The 22,514-nt window shown below is 41.3% G+C and overlaps 21 non-coding genes across 21 annotated transcripts; all 21 read left to right on the top strand.

The window, feature by feature from the left end:
* Positions 1 to 45: 45 nt before the first annotated feature.
* On the top strand, positions 46 to 118 carry trnak-cuu (transfer RNA lysine (anticodon CUU)). Its single transcript has one exon. It is a non-coding gene; the product is annotated as a tRNA-Lys (tRNA).
* A 402-nt stretch (positions 119 to 520) lies between these two features.
* Positions 521 to 593, top strand: trnak-uuu (transfer RNA lysine (anticodon UUU)). Its single transcript has one exon. It is a non-coding gene; the product is annotated as a tRNA-Lys (tRNA).
* Positions 594 to 994: 401 nt separating this feature from the next.
* trnak-cuu (transfer RNA lysine (anticodon CUU)) lies at positions 995 to 1,067 on the top strand. The gene has a single exon. It is a non-coding gene; the product is annotated as a tRNA-Lys (tRNA).
* A 1,781-nt stretch (positions 1,068 to 2,848) lies between these two features.
* trnak-cuu (transfer RNA lysine (anticodon CUU)) lies at positions 2,849 to 2,921 on the top strand. Its single transcript has one exon. It is a non-coding gene; the product is annotated as a tRNA-Lys (tRNA).
* An 876-nt stretch (positions 2,922 to 3,797) lies between these two features.
* trnak-cuu (transfer RNA lysine (anticodon CUU)) lies at positions 3,798 to 3,870 on the top strand. The gene has a single exon. It is a non-coding gene; the product is annotated as a tRNA-Lys (tRNA).
* A 1,785-nt stretch (positions 3,871 to 5,655) lies between these two features.
* On the top strand, positions 5,656 to 5,728 carry trnak-cuu (transfer RNA lysine (anticodon CUU)). Its single transcript has one exon. It is a non-coding gene; the product is annotated as a tRNA-Lys (tRNA).
* An 877-nt stretch (positions 5,729 to 6,605) lies between these two features.
* Positions 6,606 to 6,680, top strand: trnak-cuu (transfer RNA lysine (anticodon CUU)). The gene has a single exon. It is a non-coding gene; the product is annotated as a tRNA-Lys (tRNA).
* Positions 6,681 to 7,082: 402 nt separating this feature from the next.
* trnak-uuu (transfer RNA lysine (anticodon UUU)) lies at positions 7,083 to 7,155 on the top strand. The gene has a single exon. It is a non-coding gene; the product is annotated as a tRNA-Lys (tRNA).
* A 401-nt stretch (positions 7,156 to 7,556) lies between these two features.
* On the top strand, positions 7,557 to 7,629 carry trnak-cuu (transfer RNA lysine (anticodon CUU)). Its single transcript has one exon. It is a non-coding gene; the product is annotated as a tRNA-Lys (tRNA).
* A 1,773-nt stretch (positions 7,630 to 9,402) lies between these two features.
* trnak-cuu (transfer RNA lysine (anticodon CUU)) lies at positions 9,403 to 9,475 on the top strand. Its single transcript has one exon. It is a non-coding gene; the product is annotated as a tRNA-Lys (tRNA).
* Positions 9,476 to 9,876: 401 nt separating this feature from the next.
* On the top strand, positions 9,877 to 9,951 carry trnak-cuu (transfer RNA lysine (anticodon CUU)). Its single transcript has one exon. It is a non-coding gene; the product is annotated as a tRNA-Lys (tRNA).
* Positions 9,952 to 10,353: 402 nt separating this feature from the next.
* trnak-uuu (transfer RNA lysine (anticodon UUU)) lies at positions 10,354 to 10,426 on the top strand. The gene has a single exon. It is a non-coding gene; the product is annotated as a tRNA-Lys (tRNA).
* Positions 10,427 to 10,827: 401 nt separating this feature from the next.
* Positions 10,828 to 10,900, top strand: trnak-cuu (transfer RNA lysine (anticodon CUU)). Its single transcript has one exon. It is a non-coding gene; the product is annotated as a tRNA-Lys (tRNA).
* Positions 10,901 to 11,723: 823 nt separating this feature from the next.
* On the top strand, positions 11,724 to 11,796 carry trnak-uuu (transfer RNA lysine (anticodon UUU)). Its single transcript has one exon. It is a non-coding gene; the product is annotated as a tRNA-Lys (tRNA).
* A 401-nt stretch (positions 11,797 to 12,197) lies between these two features.
* On the top strand, positions 12,198 to 12,270 carry trnak-cuu (transfer RNA lysine (anticodon CUU)). Its single transcript has one exon. It is a non-coding gene; the product is annotated as a tRNA-Lys (tRNA).
* Positions 12,271 to 13,568: 1,298 nt separating this feature from the next.
* Positions 13,569 to 13,641, top strand: trnak-cuu (transfer RNA lysine (anticodon CUU)). Its single transcript has one exon. It is a non-coding gene; the product is annotated as a tRNA-Lys (tRNA).
* A 714-nt stretch (positions 13,642 to 14,355) lies between these two features.
* On the top strand, positions 14,356 to 14,428 carry trnak-cuu (transfer RNA lysine (anticodon CUU)). Its single transcript has one exon. It is a non-coding gene; the product is annotated as a tRNA-Lys (tRNA).
* A 1,556-nt stretch (positions 14,429 to 15,984) lies between these two features.
* trnak-cuu (transfer RNA lysine (anticodon CUU)) lies at positions 15,985 to 16,057 on the top strand. Its single transcript has one exon. It is a non-coding gene; the product is annotated as a tRNA-Lys (tRNA).
* A 713-nt stretch (positions 16,058 to 16,770) lies between these two features.
* On the top strand, positions 16,771 to 16,843 carry trnak-cuu (transfer RNA lysine (anticodon CUU)). Its single transcript has one exon. It is a non-coding gene; the product is annotated as a tRNA-Lys (tRNA).
* A 387-nt stretch (positions 16,844 to 17,230) lies between these two features.
* On the top strand, positions 17,231 to 17,303 carry trnak-cuu (transfer RNA lysine (anticodon CUU)). The gene has a single exon. It is a non-coding gene; the product is annotated as a tRNA-Lys (tRNA).
* A 3,718-nt stretch (positions 17,304 to 21,021) lies between these two features.
* trnak-cuu (transfer RNA lysine (anticodon CUU)) lies at positions 21,022 to 21,094 on the top strand. The gene has a single exon. It is a non-coding gene; the product is annotated as a tRNA-Lys (tRNA).
* The last annotated feature ends 1,420 nt before the right edge of the window (positions 21,095 to 22,514 follow it).

Here is a 22,514-nt window from a genome sequence, read left to right as displayed (position 1 = left end):
TAAACTCCAAACCAGATTTAAAGACACAGTATTGAACAAGAAGACGCCCGGTTAGCTCAGTCGGTAGAGCATGAGACTCTTAATCTCAGGGTCGTGGGTTCGAGCCCCACATTGGGTGGCAGTTTGTTTTGTGGGATGTTTTGTCTTGTTTTAGGCATATTCTAGACTCCAAACCAGATTTTAAATCATTGTACTGAACAAGTACAATCCTGGTTAGCTCAGTCGCTTGAGCATGAGACTCTTTATCTCAGGGTCATGGGTTCAAGCCCCAAATTGGATGATTGTTTGTTTCATGGAACATTTTGTCTGTACTTAGGCCTATTCTAGACTCCATTCCAGATTTAAAGACACAGTACTGGACTAGTTAACGCACGGTTATCTCAGTTAGTAGAGCATGAGAGTCTTAATTTTTGGTTGTTTGTTCGAGCCCCACTTTGGAAGGTAGTTTGTTTTGTCTTAAGTCTTAGATGTATTCTACACTCCAAACCAGATTTAAAGACACAGTACTGAACAAGAAGACGCCCGGTTAGCTCAGTCGGTAGAGCATGAGACCTTTAATCTCAGGGTCGTGTGTTCGAGCCCCACATTGGGCGGCAGTTTGTTTTGTGGGATGTTTTGTCTTGTTTTAGGCATATTCTAGACTCAAAACCAGATTTTAAATCATTGTACTGAACAAGTACAATCCTGGTTAGCTCAGTCGTTAGTGCATGAGACTCTTAATCTCAGGGTTGTGGGTTCAAGCCCCACATTGGACGGTTGTTTGTTTCATGTAAATTTTGTCTGTATTTAGGCCTATTCTCGACTCCATACTAGGTTTAAAGACACAGTACTGAACTAGTTAACGCCGTGTTAGCTCAGTTGGTAGAGCATGAGACTCTTAATCTCAAATTCGTGTGTTCGAGCCCACTTTGGCTGGTAGTTTGTTTTGTCTTAAATCTTAGGTGTATTCTCCACTCCAAACCAGATTTAAAGACACAGTACTGAACAAGAAGACGCCCGGTTAGCTCAGTCGGTAGAGCATGAGACTCTTAATCTCAGGGTCGTGGGTTCGAGCCCCACCTTGGGCGGCAGTTTCTTTTGTGGGATGTTTTGTCTTGTTTTTGGCATATTCTAGACTCTAAACCAGATTTTAAATCATTGTACTGAACAAGTACAATCCTGGTTAGCTCAGTCGCTAGTGCATGAGACTCTTTATCTCAGGGTCATGGGTTCAAGCCCCAAATTGGATGATTGTTTGTTTCATGGAACGTTTTGTCTGTACTTAGGCCTATTCTAGACTCCATTCCAGATTTAAAGACACAGTACTGAACTAGTTAACGCACGGTTATCTCAGTTAGTAGAGCATGAGAGTCTTAATTTTTGGTTGTTTGTTCGAGCCCCACTTTGGAAGGTAGTTTGTTTTGTCTTAAGTCTTAGATGTATTCTACACTCCAAACCAGATTTAAAGACACAGTACTGAATAAGAAGACCCCAGGTTAGCTCAGTCGGTAGAGCATGAGACTCTTAATGTCAGGGTCGTGTGTTCGAGCCCCACATTGGGCGGCAGTTTGTTTTGTGGGATGTTTTGTCTTGTTTTAGGCATATTCTAGACTCAAAACCAGATTTTAAATCATTGTACTGAACAAGTAGAATCCTGGTTAGCTCAGTCGTTAGTGCATGAGACTCTTTATCTCAGGGTCATGGGTTAAAGCCCCAAATTGGATGATCGTTTGTTTCATGGAACGTTTTGTCTGTACTTAGGCCTATTCTAGACTCCATTCCAGATTTAAAGACACAGTACTGGACTAGTTAACGCACGGTTATCTCATTTGGTAGAGCATGAGAGTCTTAATTTTTGGTTGTTTGTTCGAGCCCCACTTTGGAAGGTAGTTTGTTAAAGACACAGTACTGAACTAATTGGTACCCAGTTAGCTCAGTCAGTAGAGCATGAGACTCTTAATCATAGGGCCGTGGGTTCAAGCCCCACATTGGACGGTTGTTTGTTTCATGTAAAATTTTGTCTGTTTAGGCCTATTCTAGACTCCATACTAGGTTTAAAGACACAGTACTGAAGTAGTTAACGCCCTGTTAGCTCAGTTGGTAGAGAATGAGACTCTCAGTCTCAGGTTCGTGTGTTCGAGCCCTGCTTTAGAAGGTAGTTTGTTTTGTCTTGAGTCTTGTGTATTCTAGACTCCAAACCAGATTTAAAGACACAGTACTGAATTAGCTGATACCCAGTTAGCTCTGTCAGTAGAGCATGGGACTCTTAATCTTATGGTCGTGGTTTCGAGCCCAACATTGGGCGGCAGTTTGTTTTGTGGGATGTTTTGTCTTTTTTTAGGCATATTCTCGACTCCAAACCAGATTTTAAATCATTGTACTGCACAAGTACAATCCTGGTTAGCTCCGTCGGTAGAGCATGAGACTCTTAATCTCAGGGTTGTGGGTTCGAGCCCCACATTGGGTGGTGGTTTTTTTAATGGGATGTTTTGTCTTGTTTTAGGTGTATTCTTGATTCCACACCAGATTTAAAATCATTGTACTGTACAAGTACAATCCTGGTTAGCTCAGTCAGTAGAGCGTGAGACTCTTAATCTCATTGTCGTGGGTTCAAGCCCCACATTGGATGGTCGTTTGTTTCATGTAAAGTTTTGTCTGTATTTAGGCCTATTCTAGACTCCATACTAGGTTTAAAGACACAGTATTGAACTAGTTAACTCCGTGTTAGCTCAGTTGGTAGAGCATGAGACTCTTAATCTCAAATTCGTGTGTTCGAGCCCACTTTGGCTGGTAGTTTGTTTTGTCTAAAATCTTAGGTGTATTCTAAACTCCAAACCAGATTTAAAGACACAGTATTGAACAAGAAGACGCCCGGTTAGCTCAGTCGGTAGAGCATGAGACTCTTAATCTCAGGGTCGTGGGTTCGAGCCCCACATTGGGTGGCAGTTTGTTTTGTGGGATGTTTTGTCTTGTTTTAGGCATATTCTAGACTCCAAACCAGATTTTAAATCATTGTACTGAAAAAGTACAATCCTGGTTAGCTCAGTCGCTTGAGCATGAGACTCTTTATCTCAGGGTCATGGGTTCAAGCCCCAAATTGGATGATTGTTTGTTTCATGGAACATTTTGTCTGTACTTAGGCCTATTCTAGACTCCATTCCAGATTTAAAGACACAGTACTGGACTAGTTAACGCACGGTTATCTCAGTTAGTAGAGCATGAGAGTCTTAATTTTTGGTTGTTTGTTCGAGCCCCACTTTGGAAGGTAGTTTGTTTTGTCTTAAGTCTTAGATGTATTCTACACTCCAAACCAGATTTAAAGACACAGTACTGAACAAGAAGACGCCCGGTTAGCTCAGTCGGTAGAGCATGAGACCTTTAATCTCAGGGTCGTGTGTTTGAGCCCCACATTGGGCAGCAGTTTGTTTTGTGGGATGTTTTGTCTTGTTTTAGGCATATTCTAGACTCAAAACCAGATTTTAAATCATTGTACTGAACAAGTACAATCCTGGTTAGCTCAGTCGTTAGTGCATGAGACTCTTAATCTCAGGGTTGTGGGTTCAAGCCCCACATTGGACGGTTGTTTGTTTCATGTAAATTTTGTCTGTATTTAGGCCTATTCTCGACTCCATACTAGGTTTAAAGACACAGTACTGAACTAGTTAACGCTGTGTTAGCTCAGTTGGTAGAGCATGAGACTCTTAATCTCAAATTCGTGTGTTCGAGCCCACTTTGGCTGGTAGTTTGTTTTGTCTTAAGTCTTAGGTGTATTCTCCACTCCAAACCAGATTTAAAGACACAGTACTGAACAAGAAGATACCCGGTTAGCTCAGTCGGTAGAGCATGAGACTCTTAATCTCAGGGTCGTGGGTTCGAGCCCCACCTTGGGCGGCAGTTTCTTTTGTGGGATGTTTTGTCTTGTTTTTGGCATATTCTAGACTCTAAACCAGATTTTAAATCATTGTACTGAACAAGTACAATCCTGGTTAGCTCAGTCGCTAGTGCATGAGACTCTTTATCTCAGGGTCATGGGTTCAAGCCCCAAATTGGATGATTGTTTGTTTCATGGAACGTTTTGTCTGTACTTAGGCCTATTCTAGACTCCATTCCAGATTTAAAGACACAGTACTGGACTAGTTAACGCACGGTTATCTCAGTTAGTAGAGCATGAGAGTCTTAATTTTTGGTTGGTTGTTTGTTCGAGCCCCACTTTGGAAGGTAGTTTGTTTTGTCTTAAGTCTTAGATGTATTCTACACTCCAAACCAGATTTAAAGACACAGTACTGAATAAGAAGTCCCCAGGTTAGCTCAGTCGGTAGAGCATGAGACTCTTAATGTCAGGGTCGTGTGTTCGAGCCCCACATTGGGCGGCAGTTTGTTTTGTGGGATGTTTTGTCTTGTTTTAGGCATATTCTAGACTCAAAACCAGATTTTAAATCATTGTACTGAACAAGTAGAATCCTGGTTAGCTCAGTCGTTAGTGCATGAGACTCTTTATCTCAGGGTCATGGGTTAAAGCCCCAAATTGGATGATCGTTTGTTTCATGGAACGTTTTGTCTGTACTTAGGCCTATTCTAGACTCCATTCCAGATTTAAAGACACAGTACTGGACTAGTTAACGCACGGTTATCTCATTTGGTAGAGCATGAGAGTCTTAATTTTTGGTTGTTTGTTCGAGCCCCACTTTGGAAGGTAGTTTGTTAAAGACACAGTACTGAACTAATTGGTACCCAGTTAGCTCAGTCAGTAGAGCATGAGACTCTTAATCATAGGGCCGTGGGTTCAAGCCCCACATTGGACGGTTGTTTGTTTCATGTAAAATTTTGTCTGTTTAGGCCTATTCTAGACTCCATACTAGGTTTAAAGACACAGTACTGAAGTAGTTAACGCCCTGTTAGCTCAGTTGGTAGAGAATGAGACTCCCAGTCTCAGGTTCGTGTGTTCGAGCCCTGCTTTAGAAGGTAGTTTGTTTTGTCTTGAGTCTTGTGTATTCTAGACTCCAAACCAGATTTAAAGACACAGTACTGAATTAGCTGATACCCAGTTAGCTCTGTCAGTAGAGCATGGGACTCTTAATCTTATGGTCGTGGTTTCGAGCCCAACATTGGGCGGCAGTTTGTTTTGTGGGATGTTTTGTCTTTTTTTAGGCATATTCTCGACTCCAAACCAGATTTTAAATCATTGTACTGCACAAGTACAATCCTGGTTAGCTCCGTCGGTAGAGCATGAGACTCTTAATCACAGGGTCGTGGGTTCGAGCCCCACATTGCGTGGTGGTTTTTTTAATGGGATGTTTTGTCTTGTTTTAGGTGTATTCTTGATTCCACACCAGATTTAAAATCATTGTACTGTACAAGTACAATCCTGGTTAGCTCAGTCAGTAGAGCGTGAGACTCTTAATCTCATTGTCGTGGGTTCAAGCCCCACATTGGACGGTCGTTTGTTTCATGTAAAGTTTTGTCTGTATTTAGGCCTATTCTAGACTTCATACTAGGTTTAAAGACACAGTATTGAACTAGTTAACTCCGTGTTAGCTCAGTTGGTAGAGCATGAGACTCTTAATCTCAAATTCGTGTGTTCGAGCCCACTTTGGCTGGTAGTTTGTTTTGTCTAAAATCTTAGGTGTATTCTAAACTCCAAACCAGATTTAAAGACACAGTATTGAACAAGAAGACGCCCGGTTAGCTCAGTCGGTAGAGCATGAGACTCTTAATCTCAGGGTCGTGGGTTCGAGCCCCACATTGGGTGGCAGTTTGTTTTGTGGGATGTTTTGTCTTGTTTTAGGCATATTCTAGACTCCAAACCAGATTTTAAATCATTGTACTGAACAAGTACAATCCTGGTTAGCTCAGTCGCTTGAGCATGAGACTCTTTATCTCAGGGTCATGGGTTCAAGCCCCAAATTGGATGATTGTTTGTTTCATGGAAAGTTTTGTCTGTACTTAGGCCTATTCTAGACTCCATTCCAGATTTAAAGACACAGTACTGGACCTAGTTAACGCACGGTTATCTCAGTTGGTAGAGCATGAGAGTCTTAATTTTTGGTTGTTTGTTCGAGCCCCACTTTGGAAGTTAGTTTGTTTTGTCTTAAGTCTTAGATGTATTCTACACTCCAAACCAGATTTAAAGACACAGTACTGAACAAGAAGACGGCCGGTTAGCTCAGTCGGTAGAGCATGAGACTCTTAATCTCAGGGTCGTGTGTTCGAGCCCCACATTGGGCGGCAGTTTGTTTTGTGTGATGTTTTGTCTTGTTTTAGGCATATTCTAGACTCAAAACCAGATTTTAAATCATTGTACTGAATAAGTACAATCCTGGTTAGCTCAGTCGTTAGTGCATGAGACTCTTAATCTCAGGGTTGTGGGTTCAAGCCCCACATTGGACGGTTGTTTGTTTCATGTAAATTTTGTCTGTATTTAGGCCTATTCTCGACTCCATACTAGGTTTAAAGACACAGTACTGAACTAGTTAACGCCGTGTTAGCTCAGTTGGTAGAGCATGAGACTCTTAATCTCAAATTCGTGTGTTCGAGCCCACTTTGGCTGGTAGTTTGTTTTGTCTTAAGTCTTAGGTGTATTCTACACTCCAAACCAGATTTAATGACACAGTACTGAACAAGAAGACGCCCGGTTAGCTCAGTCGGTAGAGCATGAGACTCTTAATCTCAGGGTTGTGGGTTTTCGAGCCCCACATTGGGCGGCAGTTTCTTTTGTGGGATGTTTTGTCTTGTTTTTGGCATATTCTAGACTCTAAACCAGATTTTAAATCATTGTACTGAACAAGTACAATCCTGGTCAGCTCAGTCGCTAGTGCATGAGACTCTTTATCTCAGGGTCATGGGTTCAAGCCCCAAATTGGATGATTGTTTGTTTCATGGAACATTTTGTCTGTACTTAGGCCTATTCTAGACTCCATTCCAGATTTAAAGACACAGTACTGGACTAGTTAACGCACGGTTATCTCAGTTAGTAGAGCATGAGAGTCTTAATTTTTGGTTGTTTGTTCGAGCCCCACTTTGGAAGGTAGTTTGTTTTGTCTTAAGTCTTAGATGTATTCTACACTCCAAACCAGATTTAAAGACACAGTACTGAACAAGAAGACGCCCGGTTAGCTCAGTCGGTAGAGCATGAGACCTTTAATCTCAGGGTCGTGTGTTCGAGCCCCACATTGGGCGGCAGTTTGTTTTGTGGGATGTTTTGTCTTGTTTTAGGCATATTCTAGACTCAAAACCAGATTTTAAATCATTGTACTGAACAAGTACAATCCTGGTTAGCTCAGTCGTTAGTGCATGAGACTCTTAATCTCAGGGTTGTGGGTTCAAGCCCCACATTGGACGGTTGTTTGTTTCATGTAAATTTTGTCTGTATTTAGGCTTATTCTCGACTCCATACTAGGTTTAAAGACACAGTACTGAACTAGTTAACGCCGTGTTAGCTCAGTTGGTAGAGCATGAGACTCTTAATCTCAAATTCGTGTGTTCGAGCCCTCTTTGGCTGGTAGTTTGTTTTGTCTTAAGTCTTAGGTGTATTCTCCACTCCAAACCAGATTTAAAGACACAGTACTGAACAAGAAGATGCCCGGTTAGCTCAGTCAGTCGAGCATGAGACTCTTAATCTCAGGGTCGTGGGTTCGAGCCCCACATTGGGCGGCAGTTTCTTTTGTGGGATGTTTTGTCTTGTTTTTGGCATATTCTAGACTCTAAACCAGATTTTAAATCATTGTACTGAACAAGTACAATCCTGGTTAGCTCAGTCGCTAGTGCATGAGACTCTTTATCTCAGGGTCATGGGTTCAAGCCCCAAATTGGATGATTGTTTGTTTCATGGAACGTTTTGTCTGTACTTAGGCCTATTCTAGACTCCATTCCAGATTTAAAGACACAGTACTGGACTAGTTAACGCACGGTTATCTCAGTTGGTAGAGCATGAGAGTCTTAATTTTTGGTTGTTTGTTAAAGCCCCACTTTGGAAGGTAGTTTGTTTTGTCTTAAGTCTTAGATGTATTCTACACTCCAAACCAGATTTAAAGACACAGTACTGAATAAGAAGACCCCCGGTTAGCTCAGTCGGTAGAGCATGAGACTCTTAATCTCAGGGTCGTGTGTTCGAGCCCCACATTGGGCGGCAGTTTGTTTTGTGGGATGTTTTGTCTTGTTTTAGGCATATTCTAGACTCAAAACCAGATTTTAAATCATTGTACTGAACAAGTAGAATCCTGGTTAGCTCAGTCGTTAGTGCATGAGACTCTTTATCTCAGGGTCATGGGTTAAAGCCCCAAATTGGATGATCGTTTGTTTCATGGAACGTTTTGTCTGTACTTAGGCCTATTCTAGACTCCATTCCAGATTTAAAGACACAGTACTGGACTAGTTAACGCACGGTTATCTCAGTTGGTAGAGCATGAGAGTCTTAATTTTTGGTTGTTTTTTCGAGCCCCACTTTGGAAGGTAGTTTGTTAAAGACACAGTACTGAACTAATTGGTACCCAGTTAGCTCAGTCAGTAGAGCATGAGACTCTTAATCTCAAATTCGTGTGTTTGAGCCCCACTTTGGAAGGTAGTTTGTTTTGTCTTAAGTTTTAGGTGTATTATAGACTCCAAACCATATTTAAAGACACAGTACTGAACTTGCTGATATCCAGTTTGCTCAGTCAGTAGAGCATGGGACTCTTAATTTCAGGGTCGTGGGTTCAAGCCCCACATTGGACGGTTGTTTGTTTCATGTAAAATTTGTCTGTATTTAGGCGTATTCCAGACTCCATACTAGGTTTAAAGACACAGTGCTGAACTAGTTAACGCCGTGTTAGCTCAGTTGGTAGAGCATGAGACTCTCAATCTCAAATTTGTGTGTTCGAGCCCACTTTGGCTGGTAGTTTGTTTTGTCTTAAGTCTTAGGTGTATTCTTCACTCCAAACCAGATTTAAAGACACAGTACTGAACAAGTAGACGCCACGTTAGCTCAGTCGGTAGAGCATGAGACTCTTAATGTCAGGGTCGTGGGTTTGAGCCCCACATTGGGCGGCAGTTTCTTTTGTGGGATGTTTTGTCTTGTTTTTGGCATATTCTAGACTCCAAACCAGATTTTAAATCATTGTACTGAACAAGTACAATCCTGGTTAGCTCAGTCGCTAGTGCATGAGACTCTTTATCTCAGGGTCATGGGTTAAAGCCCCAAATTGGATGATCGTTTGTTTCATGGAAGGTTTTGTCTGTACTTAGGCCTATTCTAGACTCCATTCCAGATTTAAAGACACAGTACTGAACTAGTTAACGCCGTGTTAGCTCAGTTGGTAGAGAATGAGACTGTTACTCTCAAATTCGTGTGTTCGAGCCCACTTTGGCTGGTAGTTCGTTTTGTCTTAAGTCTTAGAAGTATTCTACACTCCAAACAAGATTTAAAGACACAGTACAGAACAAGAAGATGCCCGGTTAGCTCAGTCGGTAGAGCATGAGACTCTTAATCTCAGGGTCGTGTGTTCGAGCCCCACATTGGGCGGCAGTTTGTTTTGTGTGATGTTTTGTCTTGTTTTAGGCATATTCTAGACTCAAAACCAGATTTTAAATCATTGTACTGAATAAGTACAATCCTGGTTAGCTCAGTCGTTAGTGCATGAGACTCTTAATCTCAGGGTTGTGGGTTCAAGCCCCACATTGGACGGTTGTTTGTTTCATGTAAATTTTGTCTGTATTTAGGCCTATTCTGGACTCCATACTAGGTTTAAAGACACAGTACTGAACTAGTTAACGCCGTGTTAGCTCAGTTGGTAGAGCATGAGACTCTTAATCTCAAATTCGTGTGTTCGAGCCCACTTTGGCTGGTAGTTTGTTTTGTCTTAAGTCTTAGGTGTATTCTACACTCCAAACCAGATTTAATGACACAGTACTGAACAAGAAGACGCCCGGTTAGCTCAGTCGGTAGAGCATGAGACTCTTAATCTCAGGGTTGTGGGTTTTCGAGCCCCACATTGGGCGGCAGTTTCTTTTGTGGGATGTTTTTTCTTGTTTTTGGCATATTCTAGACTCTAAACCAGATTTTAAATCATTGTACTGAACAAGTACAATCCTGGTCAGCTCAGTCGCTAGTGCATGAGACTCTTTATCTCAGGGTCATGGGTTCAAGCCCCAAATTGGATGATTGTTTGTTTCATGGAACATTTTGTCTGTACTTAGGCCTATTCTAGACTCCATTCCAGATTTAAAGACACAGTACTGGACTAGTTAACGCACGGTTATCTCAGTTAGTAGAGCATGAGAGTCTTAATTTTTGGTTGTTTGTTCGAGCCCCACTTTGGAAGGTAGTTTGTTTTGTCTTAAGTCTTAGATGTATTCTACACTCCAAACCAGATTTAAAGACACAGTACTGAACAAGAAGACGCCCGGTTAGCTCAGTCGGTAGAGCATGAGACCTTTAATCTCAGGGTCGTGTGTTCGAGCCCCACATTGGGCGGCAGTTTGTTTTGTGGGATGTTTTGTCTTGTTTTAGGCATATTCTAGACTCAAAACCAGATTTTAAATCATTGTACTGAACAAGTACAATCCTGGTTAGCTCAGTCGTTAGTGCATGAGACTCTTAATCTCAGGGTTGTGGGTTCAAGCCCCACATTGGACGGTTGTTTGTTTCATGTAAATTTTGTCTGTATTTAGGCTTATTCTCGACTCCATACTAGGTTTAAAGACACAGTACTGAACTAGTTAACGCCGTGTTAGCTCAGTTGGTAGAGCATGAGACTCTTAATCTCAAATTCGTGTGTTCGAGCCCTCTTTGGCTGGTAGTTTGTTTTGTCTTAAGTCTTAGGTGTATTCTCCACTCCAAACCAGATTTAAAGACACAGTACTGAACAAGAAGACGCCCGGTTAGCTCAGTCAGTAGAGCATGAGACTCTTAATCTCAGGGTCGTGGGTTCGAGCCCCACATTGGGCGGCAGTTTCTTTTGTGGGATGTTTTGTCTTGTTTTTGGCATATTCTAGACTCTAAACCAGATTTTAAATCATTGTACTGAACAAGTACAATCCTGGTTAGCTCAGTCGCTAGTGCATGAGACTCTTTATCTCAGGGTCATGGGTTCAAGCCCCAAATTGGATGATTGTTTGTTTCATGGAACGTTTTGTCTGTACTTAGGCCTATTCTAGACTCCATTCCAGATTTAAAGACACAGTACTGGACTAGTTAACGCACGGTTATCTCAGTTGGTAGAGCATGAGAGTCTTAATTTTTGGTTGTTTTTTCGAGCCCCACTTTGGAAGGTAGTTTGTTAAAGACACAGTACTGAACTAATTGGTACCCAGTTAGCTCAGTCAGTAGAGCATGAGACTCTTAATCTCAAATTCGTGTGTTTGAGCCCCACTTTGGAAGGTAGTTTGTTTTGTCTTAAGTTTTAGGTGTATTATAGACTCCAAACCATATTTAAAGACACAGTACTGAACTTGCTGATATCCAGTTTGCTCAGTCAGTAGAGCATGGGACTCTTAATTTCAGGGTCGTGGGTTCAAGCCCCACATTGGACGGTTGTTTGTTTCATGTAAAATTTGTCTGTATTTAGGCGTATTCCAGACTCCATACTAGGTTTAAAGACACAGTGCTGAACTAGTTAACGCCGTGTTAGCTCAGTTGGTAGAGCATGAGACTCTCAATCTCAAATTTGTGTGTTCGAGCCCACTTTGGCTGGTAGTTTGTTTTGTCTTAAGTCTTAGATGTATTCTACACTCCAAACCAGATTTAAAGACACAGTACTGAACAAGAAGACGCCCGGTTAGCTCAGTCGGTAGAGCATGAGACCTTTAATCTCAGGGTCGTGTGTTCGAGCCCCACATTGGGCGGCAGTTTGTTTTGTGGGATGTTTTGTCTTGTTTTAGGCATATTCTAGACTCAAAACCAGATTTTAAATCATTGTACTGAACAAGTACAATCCTGGTTAGCTCAGTCGTTAGTGCATGAGACTCTTAATCTCAGGGTTGTGGGTTCAAGCCCCACATTGGACGGTTGTTTGTTTCATGTAAATTTTGTCTGTATTTAGGCTTATTCTCGACTCCATACTAGGTTTAAAGACACAGTACTGAACTAGTTAACGCCGTGTTAGCTCAGTTGGTAGAGCATGAGACTCTTAATCTCAAATTCGTGTGTTCGAGCCCTCTTTGGCTGGTAGTTTGTTTTGTCTTAAGTCTTAGGTGTATTCTCCACTCCAAACCAGATTTAAAGACACAGTACTGAACAAGAAGACGCCCGGTTAGCTCAGTCAGTAGAGCATGAGACTCTTAATCTCAGGGTCGTGGGTTCGAGCCCCACATTGGGCGGCAGTTTCTTTTGTGGGATGTTTTGTCTTGTTTTTGGCATATTCTAGACTCTAAACCAGATTTTAAATCATTGTACTGAACAAGTACAATCCTGGTTAGCTCAGTCGCTAGTGCATGAGACTCTTTATCTCAGGGTCATGGGTTCAAGCCCCAAATTGGATGATTGTTTGTTTCATGGAACGTTTTGTCTGTACTTAGGCCTATTCTAGACTCCATTCCAGATTTAAAGACACAGTACTGGACTAGTTAACGCACGGTTATCTCAGTTGGTAGAGCATGAGAGTCTTAATTTTTGGTTGTTTTTTCGAGCCCCACTTTGGAAGGTAGTTTGTTAAAGACACAGTACTGAACTAATTGGTACCCAGTTAGCTCAGTCAGTAGAGCATGAGACTCTTAATCTCAAATTCGTGTGTTTGAGCCCCACTTTGGAAGGTAGTTTGTTTTGTCTTAAGTTTTAGGTGTATTATAGACTCCAAACCATATTTAAAGACACAGTACTGAACTTGCTGATATCCAGTTTGCTCAGTCAGTAGAGCATGGGACTCTTAATTTCAGGGTCGTGGGTTCAAGCCCCACATTGGACGGTTGTTTGTTTCATGTAAAATTTGTCTGTATTTAGGCGTATTCCAGACTCCATACTAGGTTTAAAGACACAGTGCTGAACTAGTTAACGCCGTGTTAGCTCAGTTGGTAGAGCATGAGACTCTCAATCTCAAATTTGTGTGTTCGAGCCCACTTTGGCTGGTAGTTTGTTTTGTCTTAAGTCTTAGGTGTATTCTTCACTCCAAACCAGATTTAAAGACACAGTACTGAACAAGAAGACGCCACGTTAGCTCAGTCGGTAGAGCATGAGACTCTTAATCTCAGGGTCGTGGGTTTGAGCCCCACATTGGGCGGCAGTTTCTTTTGTGGGATGTTTTGTCTTGTTTTTGGCATATTCTAGACTCCAAACCAGATTTTAAATCATTGTACTGAACAAGTACAATCCTGGTTAGCTCAGTCGCTAGTGCATGAGACTCTTTATCTCAGGGTCATGGGTTAAAGCCCCAAATTGGATGATCGTTTGTTTCATGGAAGGTTTTGTCTGTACTTAGGCCTATTCTAGACTCCATTCCAGATTTAAAGACACAGTACTGAACTAGTTAACGCCGTGTTAGCTCAGTTGGTAGAGAATGAGACTGTTACTCTCAAATTCGTGTGTTCGAGCCCACTTTGGCTGGTAGTTCGTTTTGTCTTAAGTCTTAGAAGTATTCTACACTCCAAACAAGATTTAAAGACACAGTACAGAACAAGAAGATGCCCGGTTAGCTCAGTCGGTAGAGCATGAGACTCTTAATCTCAGGGTCGTGGGTTCGAGCCCCACATTGGGCGGCAGTTTCTTTTGTGGGATGTTTTGTCTTGTTTGAGGCATATTCTAGACTCCAAACCAGATTTTAAATCATTGTACTGAACAAGTACAATCCTGGTTAGCTCAGTCGCTTGAGCATGAGACTCTTTATCTCAGGGTCATGGTTTCAAGCCCAAAATTGGATGATCGTTTGTTTCATGGAACGTTTTGTCTGTACTGAGGCCGATTATAGACTCCATACCAGATTTAAAGACACACTACTGGACTAGTTAACGCACAGTTATCTCAGTTGGTAGAGCATGAGAGTCTTAATTTTAGGTTGTTTTTTCGAGCCCCACTTTGGAAGGTAGTTTGTTTTGTCTTAAGTCTTAGGTGTATTCTAGACTCCAAACCAGATTTAAAGACACAGTACTGAACTAGCTGATACCCAGTTAGCTCAGTCAGTAGAGCATGGGACTCTTAATCTCAGGGTCGTGGGTTCAAGCCCCACATTGGACGATTGTTTGTTTCATGTAAATTTTGTCTGTATTTAGGCCTATTCTCGACTCCATACTAGGTTTAATGACACAGTACTGAACTAGTTAACGCCGTGTTAGCTCAGTTGGTAGAGCATGAGACTCTTAATCTCAAATTCGTGTGTTAGAGGCCAATTTGGCTGGTAGTTTTTTTTGTCTTAAGTCTTAGGTGTATTCTACACTCCAAACCAGATTTAAAGACACAGTACTGAACAAGAAGGCGCCCGGTTAGCTCAGTCGGTAGAGCATGAGACTCTTAATCTCAGGGTCATGGGTTCTAGCCCCACATTGGGCGGCAGTTTCTTTTGTGGGATGTTTTGTCTTGTTTTAGGCATATTCTAGACTCCAAACCAGATTTTAAATCATTGTACTGAACAAGTACAATCCTGGTTAGCTCAGTCGGTAGAGCATGAGACTCTTTATCTCAGGGTCATGGGTTCAAGCCCCAAATTGGATGATTGTTTGTTTCATGGAATGTTTTGTCTGTACTTAGGCCTATTCTCGACTCCATACCAGATTTAAAGACACAGTACTGGACTAGTTAACGCACGGTTATCTCAGTTGGTAGAGCATGAAAGTCTAAATTTTAGGTTGTTTGTTCGAGCCCCACTTTGGAAGGTAGTTTGTTTTGTCTTAAGTCTTAGGTGTATTCTAGACTCCAAACCAGATTTAAAGACACAGTACTGAACTAGCTGATACCCAGTTAGCTCAATCAGTAGATCATGGGACTCTTAATCTCAGGGTCGTTGGTTCAAGCCCAGTTGGTAGAGAATGAGACTGTTACTCTCAAATTCGTGTGTTCGAGCCCACTTTGGCTGGTAGTTCGTTTTGTCTTAAGTCTTAGAAGTAATCTACACTCCAAACCAGATTTAAAGACACAGTACTGAACAAGAAGATGCCCGGTTAGCTCAGTCGGTAGAGCATGAGACTCTTAATCTCAGGGTCATGGGTTGGAGCCCCACATTGGGTGGCAGTTTTTTTTGTGGCATGTTTTGTCTTGTTTTAGGCATATCCTAGACTCTGTTGGATTATTAACATTGTTTTTCTGTTTCAATATATATTCTTCAAAGTGTTTTTGATTTTAGTTAGATAAATACAACTGTTACCCATATGGTAGTTAGAATGTGGTCTGTTTTCTTTCCCCCTAAGGAAGTGAGGTGTCTGACTTAATCTGAATAAGGGGTGTCGGAATCTACAGGGCAGATATGCGGGAATCTCTGGTGCGAAGCTGCTACAGAGTTCAATTGTTTATCTAGGAAGCCAATAATTTACCTCACATCTGTTAAGGACTGAAAGAACTCAATGGGAGATGGCCTGATTGTATTTCTCTTTGCTGACAAAACAAGATCAAAGTCTCTCTTTCATCCCTTGGGGGGCTATGCTCTATCTGGGGTGTTAGGGGGGTTTCTGGTACAGAGGAAGTGTTTGCTCCATGTCCTGAGATAAGGAGAGGGGGTGTGTAGACTTGTTTTGACAGGAAATGTCACATGTTCTGATAGACCAAATGGTACTTTTTTTCCAATGACAGGGGGTGGGGGTACACTTGTGTATATATGCATGCATGAACTTTGAGAAGAACACATTTGTGGGTGAGCTGCATGATTGAGCAGTAACTCCAAGTGGCTTTCAGAATCTGAAATAAAGCTGGCAAACTTGTTCACAGATTTCAACTTTGAATTTATTTGAACACGCAGAAATCAGAGAAATGATTTCCAACAGTAGAGAATGAGACTCTTACTCTCAAATTCGTGTGTTCGAGCCCACTTTGGCTGGTAGTTCGTTTTGTCTTAAGTCTTAGAAGTATGCTACACTCCAAACCAGATTTAAAGACACAGTACTGATCAAGAAGATGCCCGGTTAGCTCAGTCGGTAGAGCATGAGACTCTTAATCTCAGGGTCGTAGGTTCGAGCCCCACATTGGGCGGCAGTTTGTTTTGTGGGATGTTTTGTCTTGTTTTAGGTATATTCTAGACTCCAAACCAGATTTTAAATCATTGTACTGAACAAGTACAATCCTGGTTAGCTCAGTCGCTTGAGCATGGCACTCTTAATCTCAGGGTTGTGGGTTCAAGCCCCACATTGGACGGTTGTTTGTTTCATGTAAATTTTGTCTGTATTTAGGCCTATTCTCGACTCCATACTAGGTTTAAAGACACAGTACTGAACTAGTTAATGCCGTGTTAGCTCAGTTGGTAGAGCATGAGACTCTTAATCTCAAATTCGTGTGTTCGAGCCCACTTTGGCTGGTAGTTCGTTTTGTCTTAAGTCTTAGGTGTATTCTACACTCCAAACCAGATTTAAAGACACAGTACTGAACAAGAAGATGCCCGGTTAGCTCAGTCGGTAGAGCATGAGACTCTTAATATCAGGGTCATGGGTTCTAGCCCCACATTGGGCGGCAGTTTCTTTTGTGGGATGTTTTGTCTTGTTTTAGGCATATTCTAGACTCCAAACCAGATTTTAAATCATTGTACTGAACAAGTACAATCCTGGTTAGCTCAGTCGGTAGAGCATGAGACTCTTAATCTCAAATTCGTGTGTTCGAGTCCATTTGGCTGGTAGTTTGTTTTGTCTAAAATCTTAGGTGTATTCTAAACTCCAAACCAGATTTAAAGACACAGTACTGAACAAGAAGACGCCCGGTTAGCTCAGTCGGTAGAGCATGAGACTCTTAATCTCAGGGTCGTGGGTTCGAGCCCCACATTGGGCGGCAGTTTGTTTTGTGGGATGTTTTGTCTTGTTTTAGGCATATTCTAGACTCCAAACCAGATTTTAAATCATTGTACTGAACAAGTACAATCCTGGTTAGCTCAGTCGGTAGAGCATGAGACTCTTTATCTCAGGGTCATGGGTTCAAGCTCCAAATCTTTTGTTTCATGGAACGTTTTGTCTGTACTTAGGCCTATTCTCGACTCCATACCAGATTTAAAGACACAGTACTGGACTAGTTAACGCACGGTTATCTCAGTTGGTAGAGCATGAGAGTCTAAATTTTAGGTTGTTTGTTCCAGCCCCACTTTGGAAGGTAGTTTGTTTTGTCTTAGGTGTATTCTAGACTCCAAACCAGATTTAAAGACACAGTACTGAACAAGAAGACGCCCGGTTAGCTCAGTCGGTAGAGCATGAGACTCTTAATCTCAGGGTCGTGGGTTAGAGCCCCACATTGGGCGGCAGTTTGTTTTGTGGGATGTTTTGTCTTGTTTTAGGCATATTGTAGACTCCAAACCAGATTTCAAAATCATTGTACTGAACAAGTACAATCCTGGTTAGCTCAGTCGCTAGAGCATGAGACTCTTTATCTCAGGGTCATGGGTTCAAGCCCAAAATTGGATGATCGTTTGTTGCATGGAACGTTTTGTCTGTACTTAGGCCGATTATAGACTCCATACCAGATTTAAAGACACAGTACTGGACTAGTTAACGCACAGTTATCTCAGTTGGTAGAGCATGAGAGTCTTAATTTTAGGTTGTTTTTTCGAGCCCCACTTTGGAAGGTAGTTTGTTTTGTCTCAAGTCTTGTGTATTCTAGACTCCAAACCAGATTTAAAGACACAGTACTGAACTAGCTGATACCCAGTTAGCTCAGTCAGTAGAGCATGGGACTCTTAATCTCAGGGTCGTTGGTTCAAGCCCCACATTGGACTGTTTTTTGTTTCATTTAAATTTTGTCTGTATTTAGGTCTATTCTAGACTCTATATTAGGTTTAAAGACACAGTACTCAACTAGTTAACGCCGTGTTAGCTCAGTTGGTAGAGCATGAGACTCTAAATCTCAAATTCGCGTGTTCGAGCCTGCTTTGGCTGGTAGTTTGTTTTGTCTTAAGTCTTAGGTGTATTTTACACTCCAAACCAGATTTAAAGACACAGTACTGAACAAGAAGACCCCCGTTTAGCTCAGTCGGTAGAGCATGAGACTCTTAATCTCAGGGTCATGGGTTCGAGCCCCACATTGGGTGGCAGTTACTTTTGTGGGATGTTTTGTCTTGTTTTAGGCATATTCTAGACTCCAAACCAGATTTTAAATCATTGTACTGAACAAGTACAATCCTGGTTAGCTCAATCGGTAGAGCATGAGACTCTTAATCTCAGGGTCGTGGGTTTGAGCCCCACGTTGGGCGGTAGTTTCTTTTATGGGATGTTTTGTTTAGGCATATCCTTGACTTCATACCAGATTTAAAGACACAATAGTAAGCAAAAAAGAGCCTGTTTAGCTCAGTCGGTAGAGCATGAGTTTCTTAATCTCATTGTCATGAGTTTGAGCCCCACATTGGAAGGTAGTATGTTTCATGGAATGTTTTGTCTGTACTTAGGCCTATTCGAGACTCCATACCAGATTTAAAGACACAGTACTGAACTAGTTAGCTCAGTTTGTAGAGCATGCGACTTTTAATCTCAGGTTCGTGTGTTCGAGCCCCACTTTGGAAGGTAGTTTGTTTTGTCTTAAGTCTTAGGTGTATTCTAGACTCCAAACCAGATTTAAAGACACAGTACTGAACAAGAAGACCCCATGGCCCGCGATTGCAGACAGCGACCTCAAGCGTCTGGGTGGAAAGGCAGAGGCCAACAAACTGCACGCCGCAGCAACAACATTCCCCTGTGCCAAACCAACAGTATCTGCCTCTATCTGGTGGACAGTTTCCACAATGATGGTGCCCTGAATCCACATGCTCAGTGACTGTTCAATGTTTTTTCACGGACTCTTTTGCATTCTTTTGTGTTTGCACCTAACTGTCCAGTCAATCTTTTGGGCAGAAATCTCCTCATCGCCACATGCCCTCTCAGCAAATGCAACCCTGATGGATTTATCCTGGAATTTCCGGATGATAACACCTACTGCTGTTCTGTCTCCAGTGCCACCTCCCAGTTCCTGCTTGTTGAACAATGCCCTATGGCATGCGCCACTGCCAACATCTACTGGGCAAGAGTGGATATTGACTCCAGTTGTTGGCTCGAAGCTGAGCACTTCTGAGCTCTCTGGTCACCTTGGGTTCGTAACATCAGATCTTATGATATGGTAACTGATTGTATGCATTGCACTCTGTACTATAACAGATCAGGGGATGAGATCTATAGCGAGGCATTTCAGGAAATTGAAAACAATTTATGGAAATTGAACATGGGATGATTGGCAGAATTTATTTCACTCTTAATTGCTCTATTTCCCGTCACTTGATGCTTATTGGATTCAGTTTAACACATTTTTACCCACTTCCGTTTTGGAGCACCAGCTTCTGGATTGGCACCATGGACGTGAAACAACCGACAGCGACTTTGCTGTTTATCTTTTTGATTTTTTCCCCCCCACATCGCTGTGGTCCATGGATCTCACTGATGTTGATCTCTGTAACGTCTCACCTGTTGTGTTTCAGATGAAACCAGGACAAATATATGTTCCCCAATACTCTGTAAAAGAGGCTGGGATGATTGGCATTTCGGAAACAATTGACGGTTTGCTCAAAGCAGGAGTGTTGTGTGAAATTTCCGGCTCTGATTATAACATGCCTATTTTACCCGTTGAGAAGAAAGATATTGGAAAGTTTCGTATGATTTATGACCTGCGAGAGATTAATGCGGCCGTCTTAACTCCTATTTTTTCTGTCTCAAATTGCATCAACCCACACTCATTTCACTTGCATTGATCTTGCTAATGCATTCTTTTGCATTCCTCTTGACCCGTCCATGCAGAAGTATTTTGCATTTAGGTGGAAGAATGAATGTTACTCCTATACTCGACACAGTACTGAACTAGTTGATACTGTTGGAAATCATTTCTTTGATTTCTGCGTGTTCAAATAAAACTCAAAGTTGAAGTCTCGTGGAGAAGTTTGCCAGCTTTATTTCAGAGTCTGAAAGACATCTTAGAACCTGGCTCAAACAGCTCTGGTCCAAAAGTGTAACATTCTCAAAATACACTCACTCATTTATACAAAAACAGTTCCCTCCCCCTCTCTTCCTGCAAAGACAAGAGTCTACGAGTCTAGACATCCTGTCAGCAGAGTGAAATACAATTAGGTTATCTCACTCCAGTTGGGGGTAAACCATTTGCCCCCAGCGCCTCCTGGCACCAGGGATTCACGCAGACGGCCTTTTGGTCAGACACCTCTCATTTTACCTTACTTCAATTGAGGGAAAAGAACAAAGACTATAGATTAACTCCCATGTGAATAAACTGTTGGTCTCCTCAATACACATCTTTAACTAATATCAAAAACAATTTAAAAAATATAAATTGAAACAGAAAAACAATGCTAATAATCCAGCAGTACCCAGTTAGCTCAGTCAGTAGAGCATGAGACTCTTAATCTCAGGGTCATGGGTTCAAGCCCCACATTGGACGGTCGTTTGTTTCATGGAACTTTTTGCCTGTACTTAGGCCAATTCTAGACTCCATACCAGATTTAAAGACACAGTACTGAATAAGAAGATGCCCAGTTAGCTCAGTCGGTAGAGCATTAGTCTCTTAATCTCAGCGTCAGGGGTTCAAGCCCCACATTGGCTGGTAGTTTTTTTTTTTGTGGGATGTTTTGTCCTGTTTTAGGCATATTCTACACTTCAAACCAGATTTAAAGACACAGTAATGAATAAGTAAAAGCCCGGCTACCTCAGGGTCGTAGGTTCGAGCCCCACATTGGCCAGTAGTTTGTTTCGTCAAAGGTTTTCTCTTAAGTGTTAGGTGTATTCCAGACTCCAAACCAGATTTAAAGATACAGTATTTAACAAGAAGAAGCTTAGTTAGCTCAGTCAGTAGAGCGTGAGACTCTTAATCTCAGTGTCGTGGGTTCGAGCCCCACATTGGGTGTTAGTTTGTTTTGTGGAATGTTTTGTCTTGTTTTAGGCATATTCTAGACTCCAAACCATATTTAAACACACTGTACAGAACAAGTAGAAGCCCGATTAGCTCAGTCGGTAGAGCATGAGACTCTTAATCACAGGGTCGTGGGTTTGAGCCCCACATTGGGCGGTCGGTTGTTTCTTTGGATGTTTGGACTTAAGTTTTAGGTGTATTCTAGACTCCAAACCAGATTTAAAGACACAATAGTGAGCAAATAGAGAACCCTGGTTAGCTCAGTCAGTAGAGCATGAGACTCTTAATCTCAGGGTTGTGGATTTTATATATATATATATATATACATATATATATATATATATATTGCAAAATAAATACAATAAAAATTAGATTTTAAAAATAACTATATAAATATATCAAATAATAAATATCAATCAATAAATAAAAACGCTCAGCTCTCACATTTATTCATTTCATTCTGCAGATATTCTGTCAGGTCGAAATGTTATTCAAATGAGGGGGCGGTTGTAAGCGTTTTATTGTTACAATTTTTAAATGTTTTTTGGGTAGGTTTGATCACATTAATGCAATTTCCATTCATTTCAAAGGAAAAAAGATGATTGGAGAGTATTTCTGAGTAAAGTCTGTGGCCATTGAACAAATCAAACTCCTTTTTCAAGGCATGACTATAATTTAATCTACAGGTATGTCAAGATGAAAATTATTTGTTTGATCTGTTTCGTTCTTATTCTTTTTTTAAAGCTCGTGATGTAATGTCTTTGCATGTGGTGAAGGATGACACAGTCACTGATGAATTTCAATGACTTTATTAACACGAATCCACAAGTGACAACAGAATGCATATTTGTGCGAAAATTTATAGGCTACAAGTCACGTCCAAACATTCCACACTCATACTAACTCTTACACACCCTAACTGACTGGTTGTGCATCTGTTCATGCGTGTCGGTGACTCCGTGGGATTGGGTTACTTCAGTTTCTTTGCTTGTATTTTGTGAAGCACTTTGTGCTACATTTTAAGGGCTTGAGTGATTGAACTCGAACCAATAGAGAATATGAAATGCCTCTTAGATCTTTCACCTTTATGTCACACACAATCGCCAGGCCTGTTTCAACCACGACTGGGTTTTTGTTGCTTTGAAGAAAAAGGACATTTTGTTTTGAATACTAGATTAAGTAATTTCTGGAGATTAAATGAGGGGAATGTTTGGAATTTTGAATAAGAACAATCCAGATTTTCTCATAGAAACGATACAAACCTTATAAATCCTAACCCTCACCAAACCACCTACCCTAAAAAATTCTGATGCTGAAAAATATGCAATATTTATTGGGAAAATTGGGACTTTTGGGGGGAATACTGAAAATGTATCCAAAATAAATTGGATGAGCTGAAGAGTTTAAAATTCTAATGGGAGTGAATTGTTGAATGTGAATTTATGGGGTGAAAATGTTGAATTGAAAAAATTGTTTTCGATCAGCATTCACACAATAATAAAAATAAAGTTAGTAACATGTGGGAACGTTTTCAGCATTCACACAATAAAACAAGTATATTAATATATATTATTTA

This window comes from Leptonotus elevatus, chromosome 15 (genome assembly GCF_054856555.1).
Source record: "Leptonotus elevatus isolate MCC_2025b chromosome 15, RoL_Lele_1.0, whole genome shotgun sequence".
In the NCBI taxonomy this organism is placed as follows: Eukaryota; Metazoa; Chordata; class Actinopteri; order Syngnathiformes; family Syngnathidae; genus Leptonotus; species Leptonotus elevatus.
This window is presented reverse-complemented; position numbering and strand designations above follow the sequence as displayed.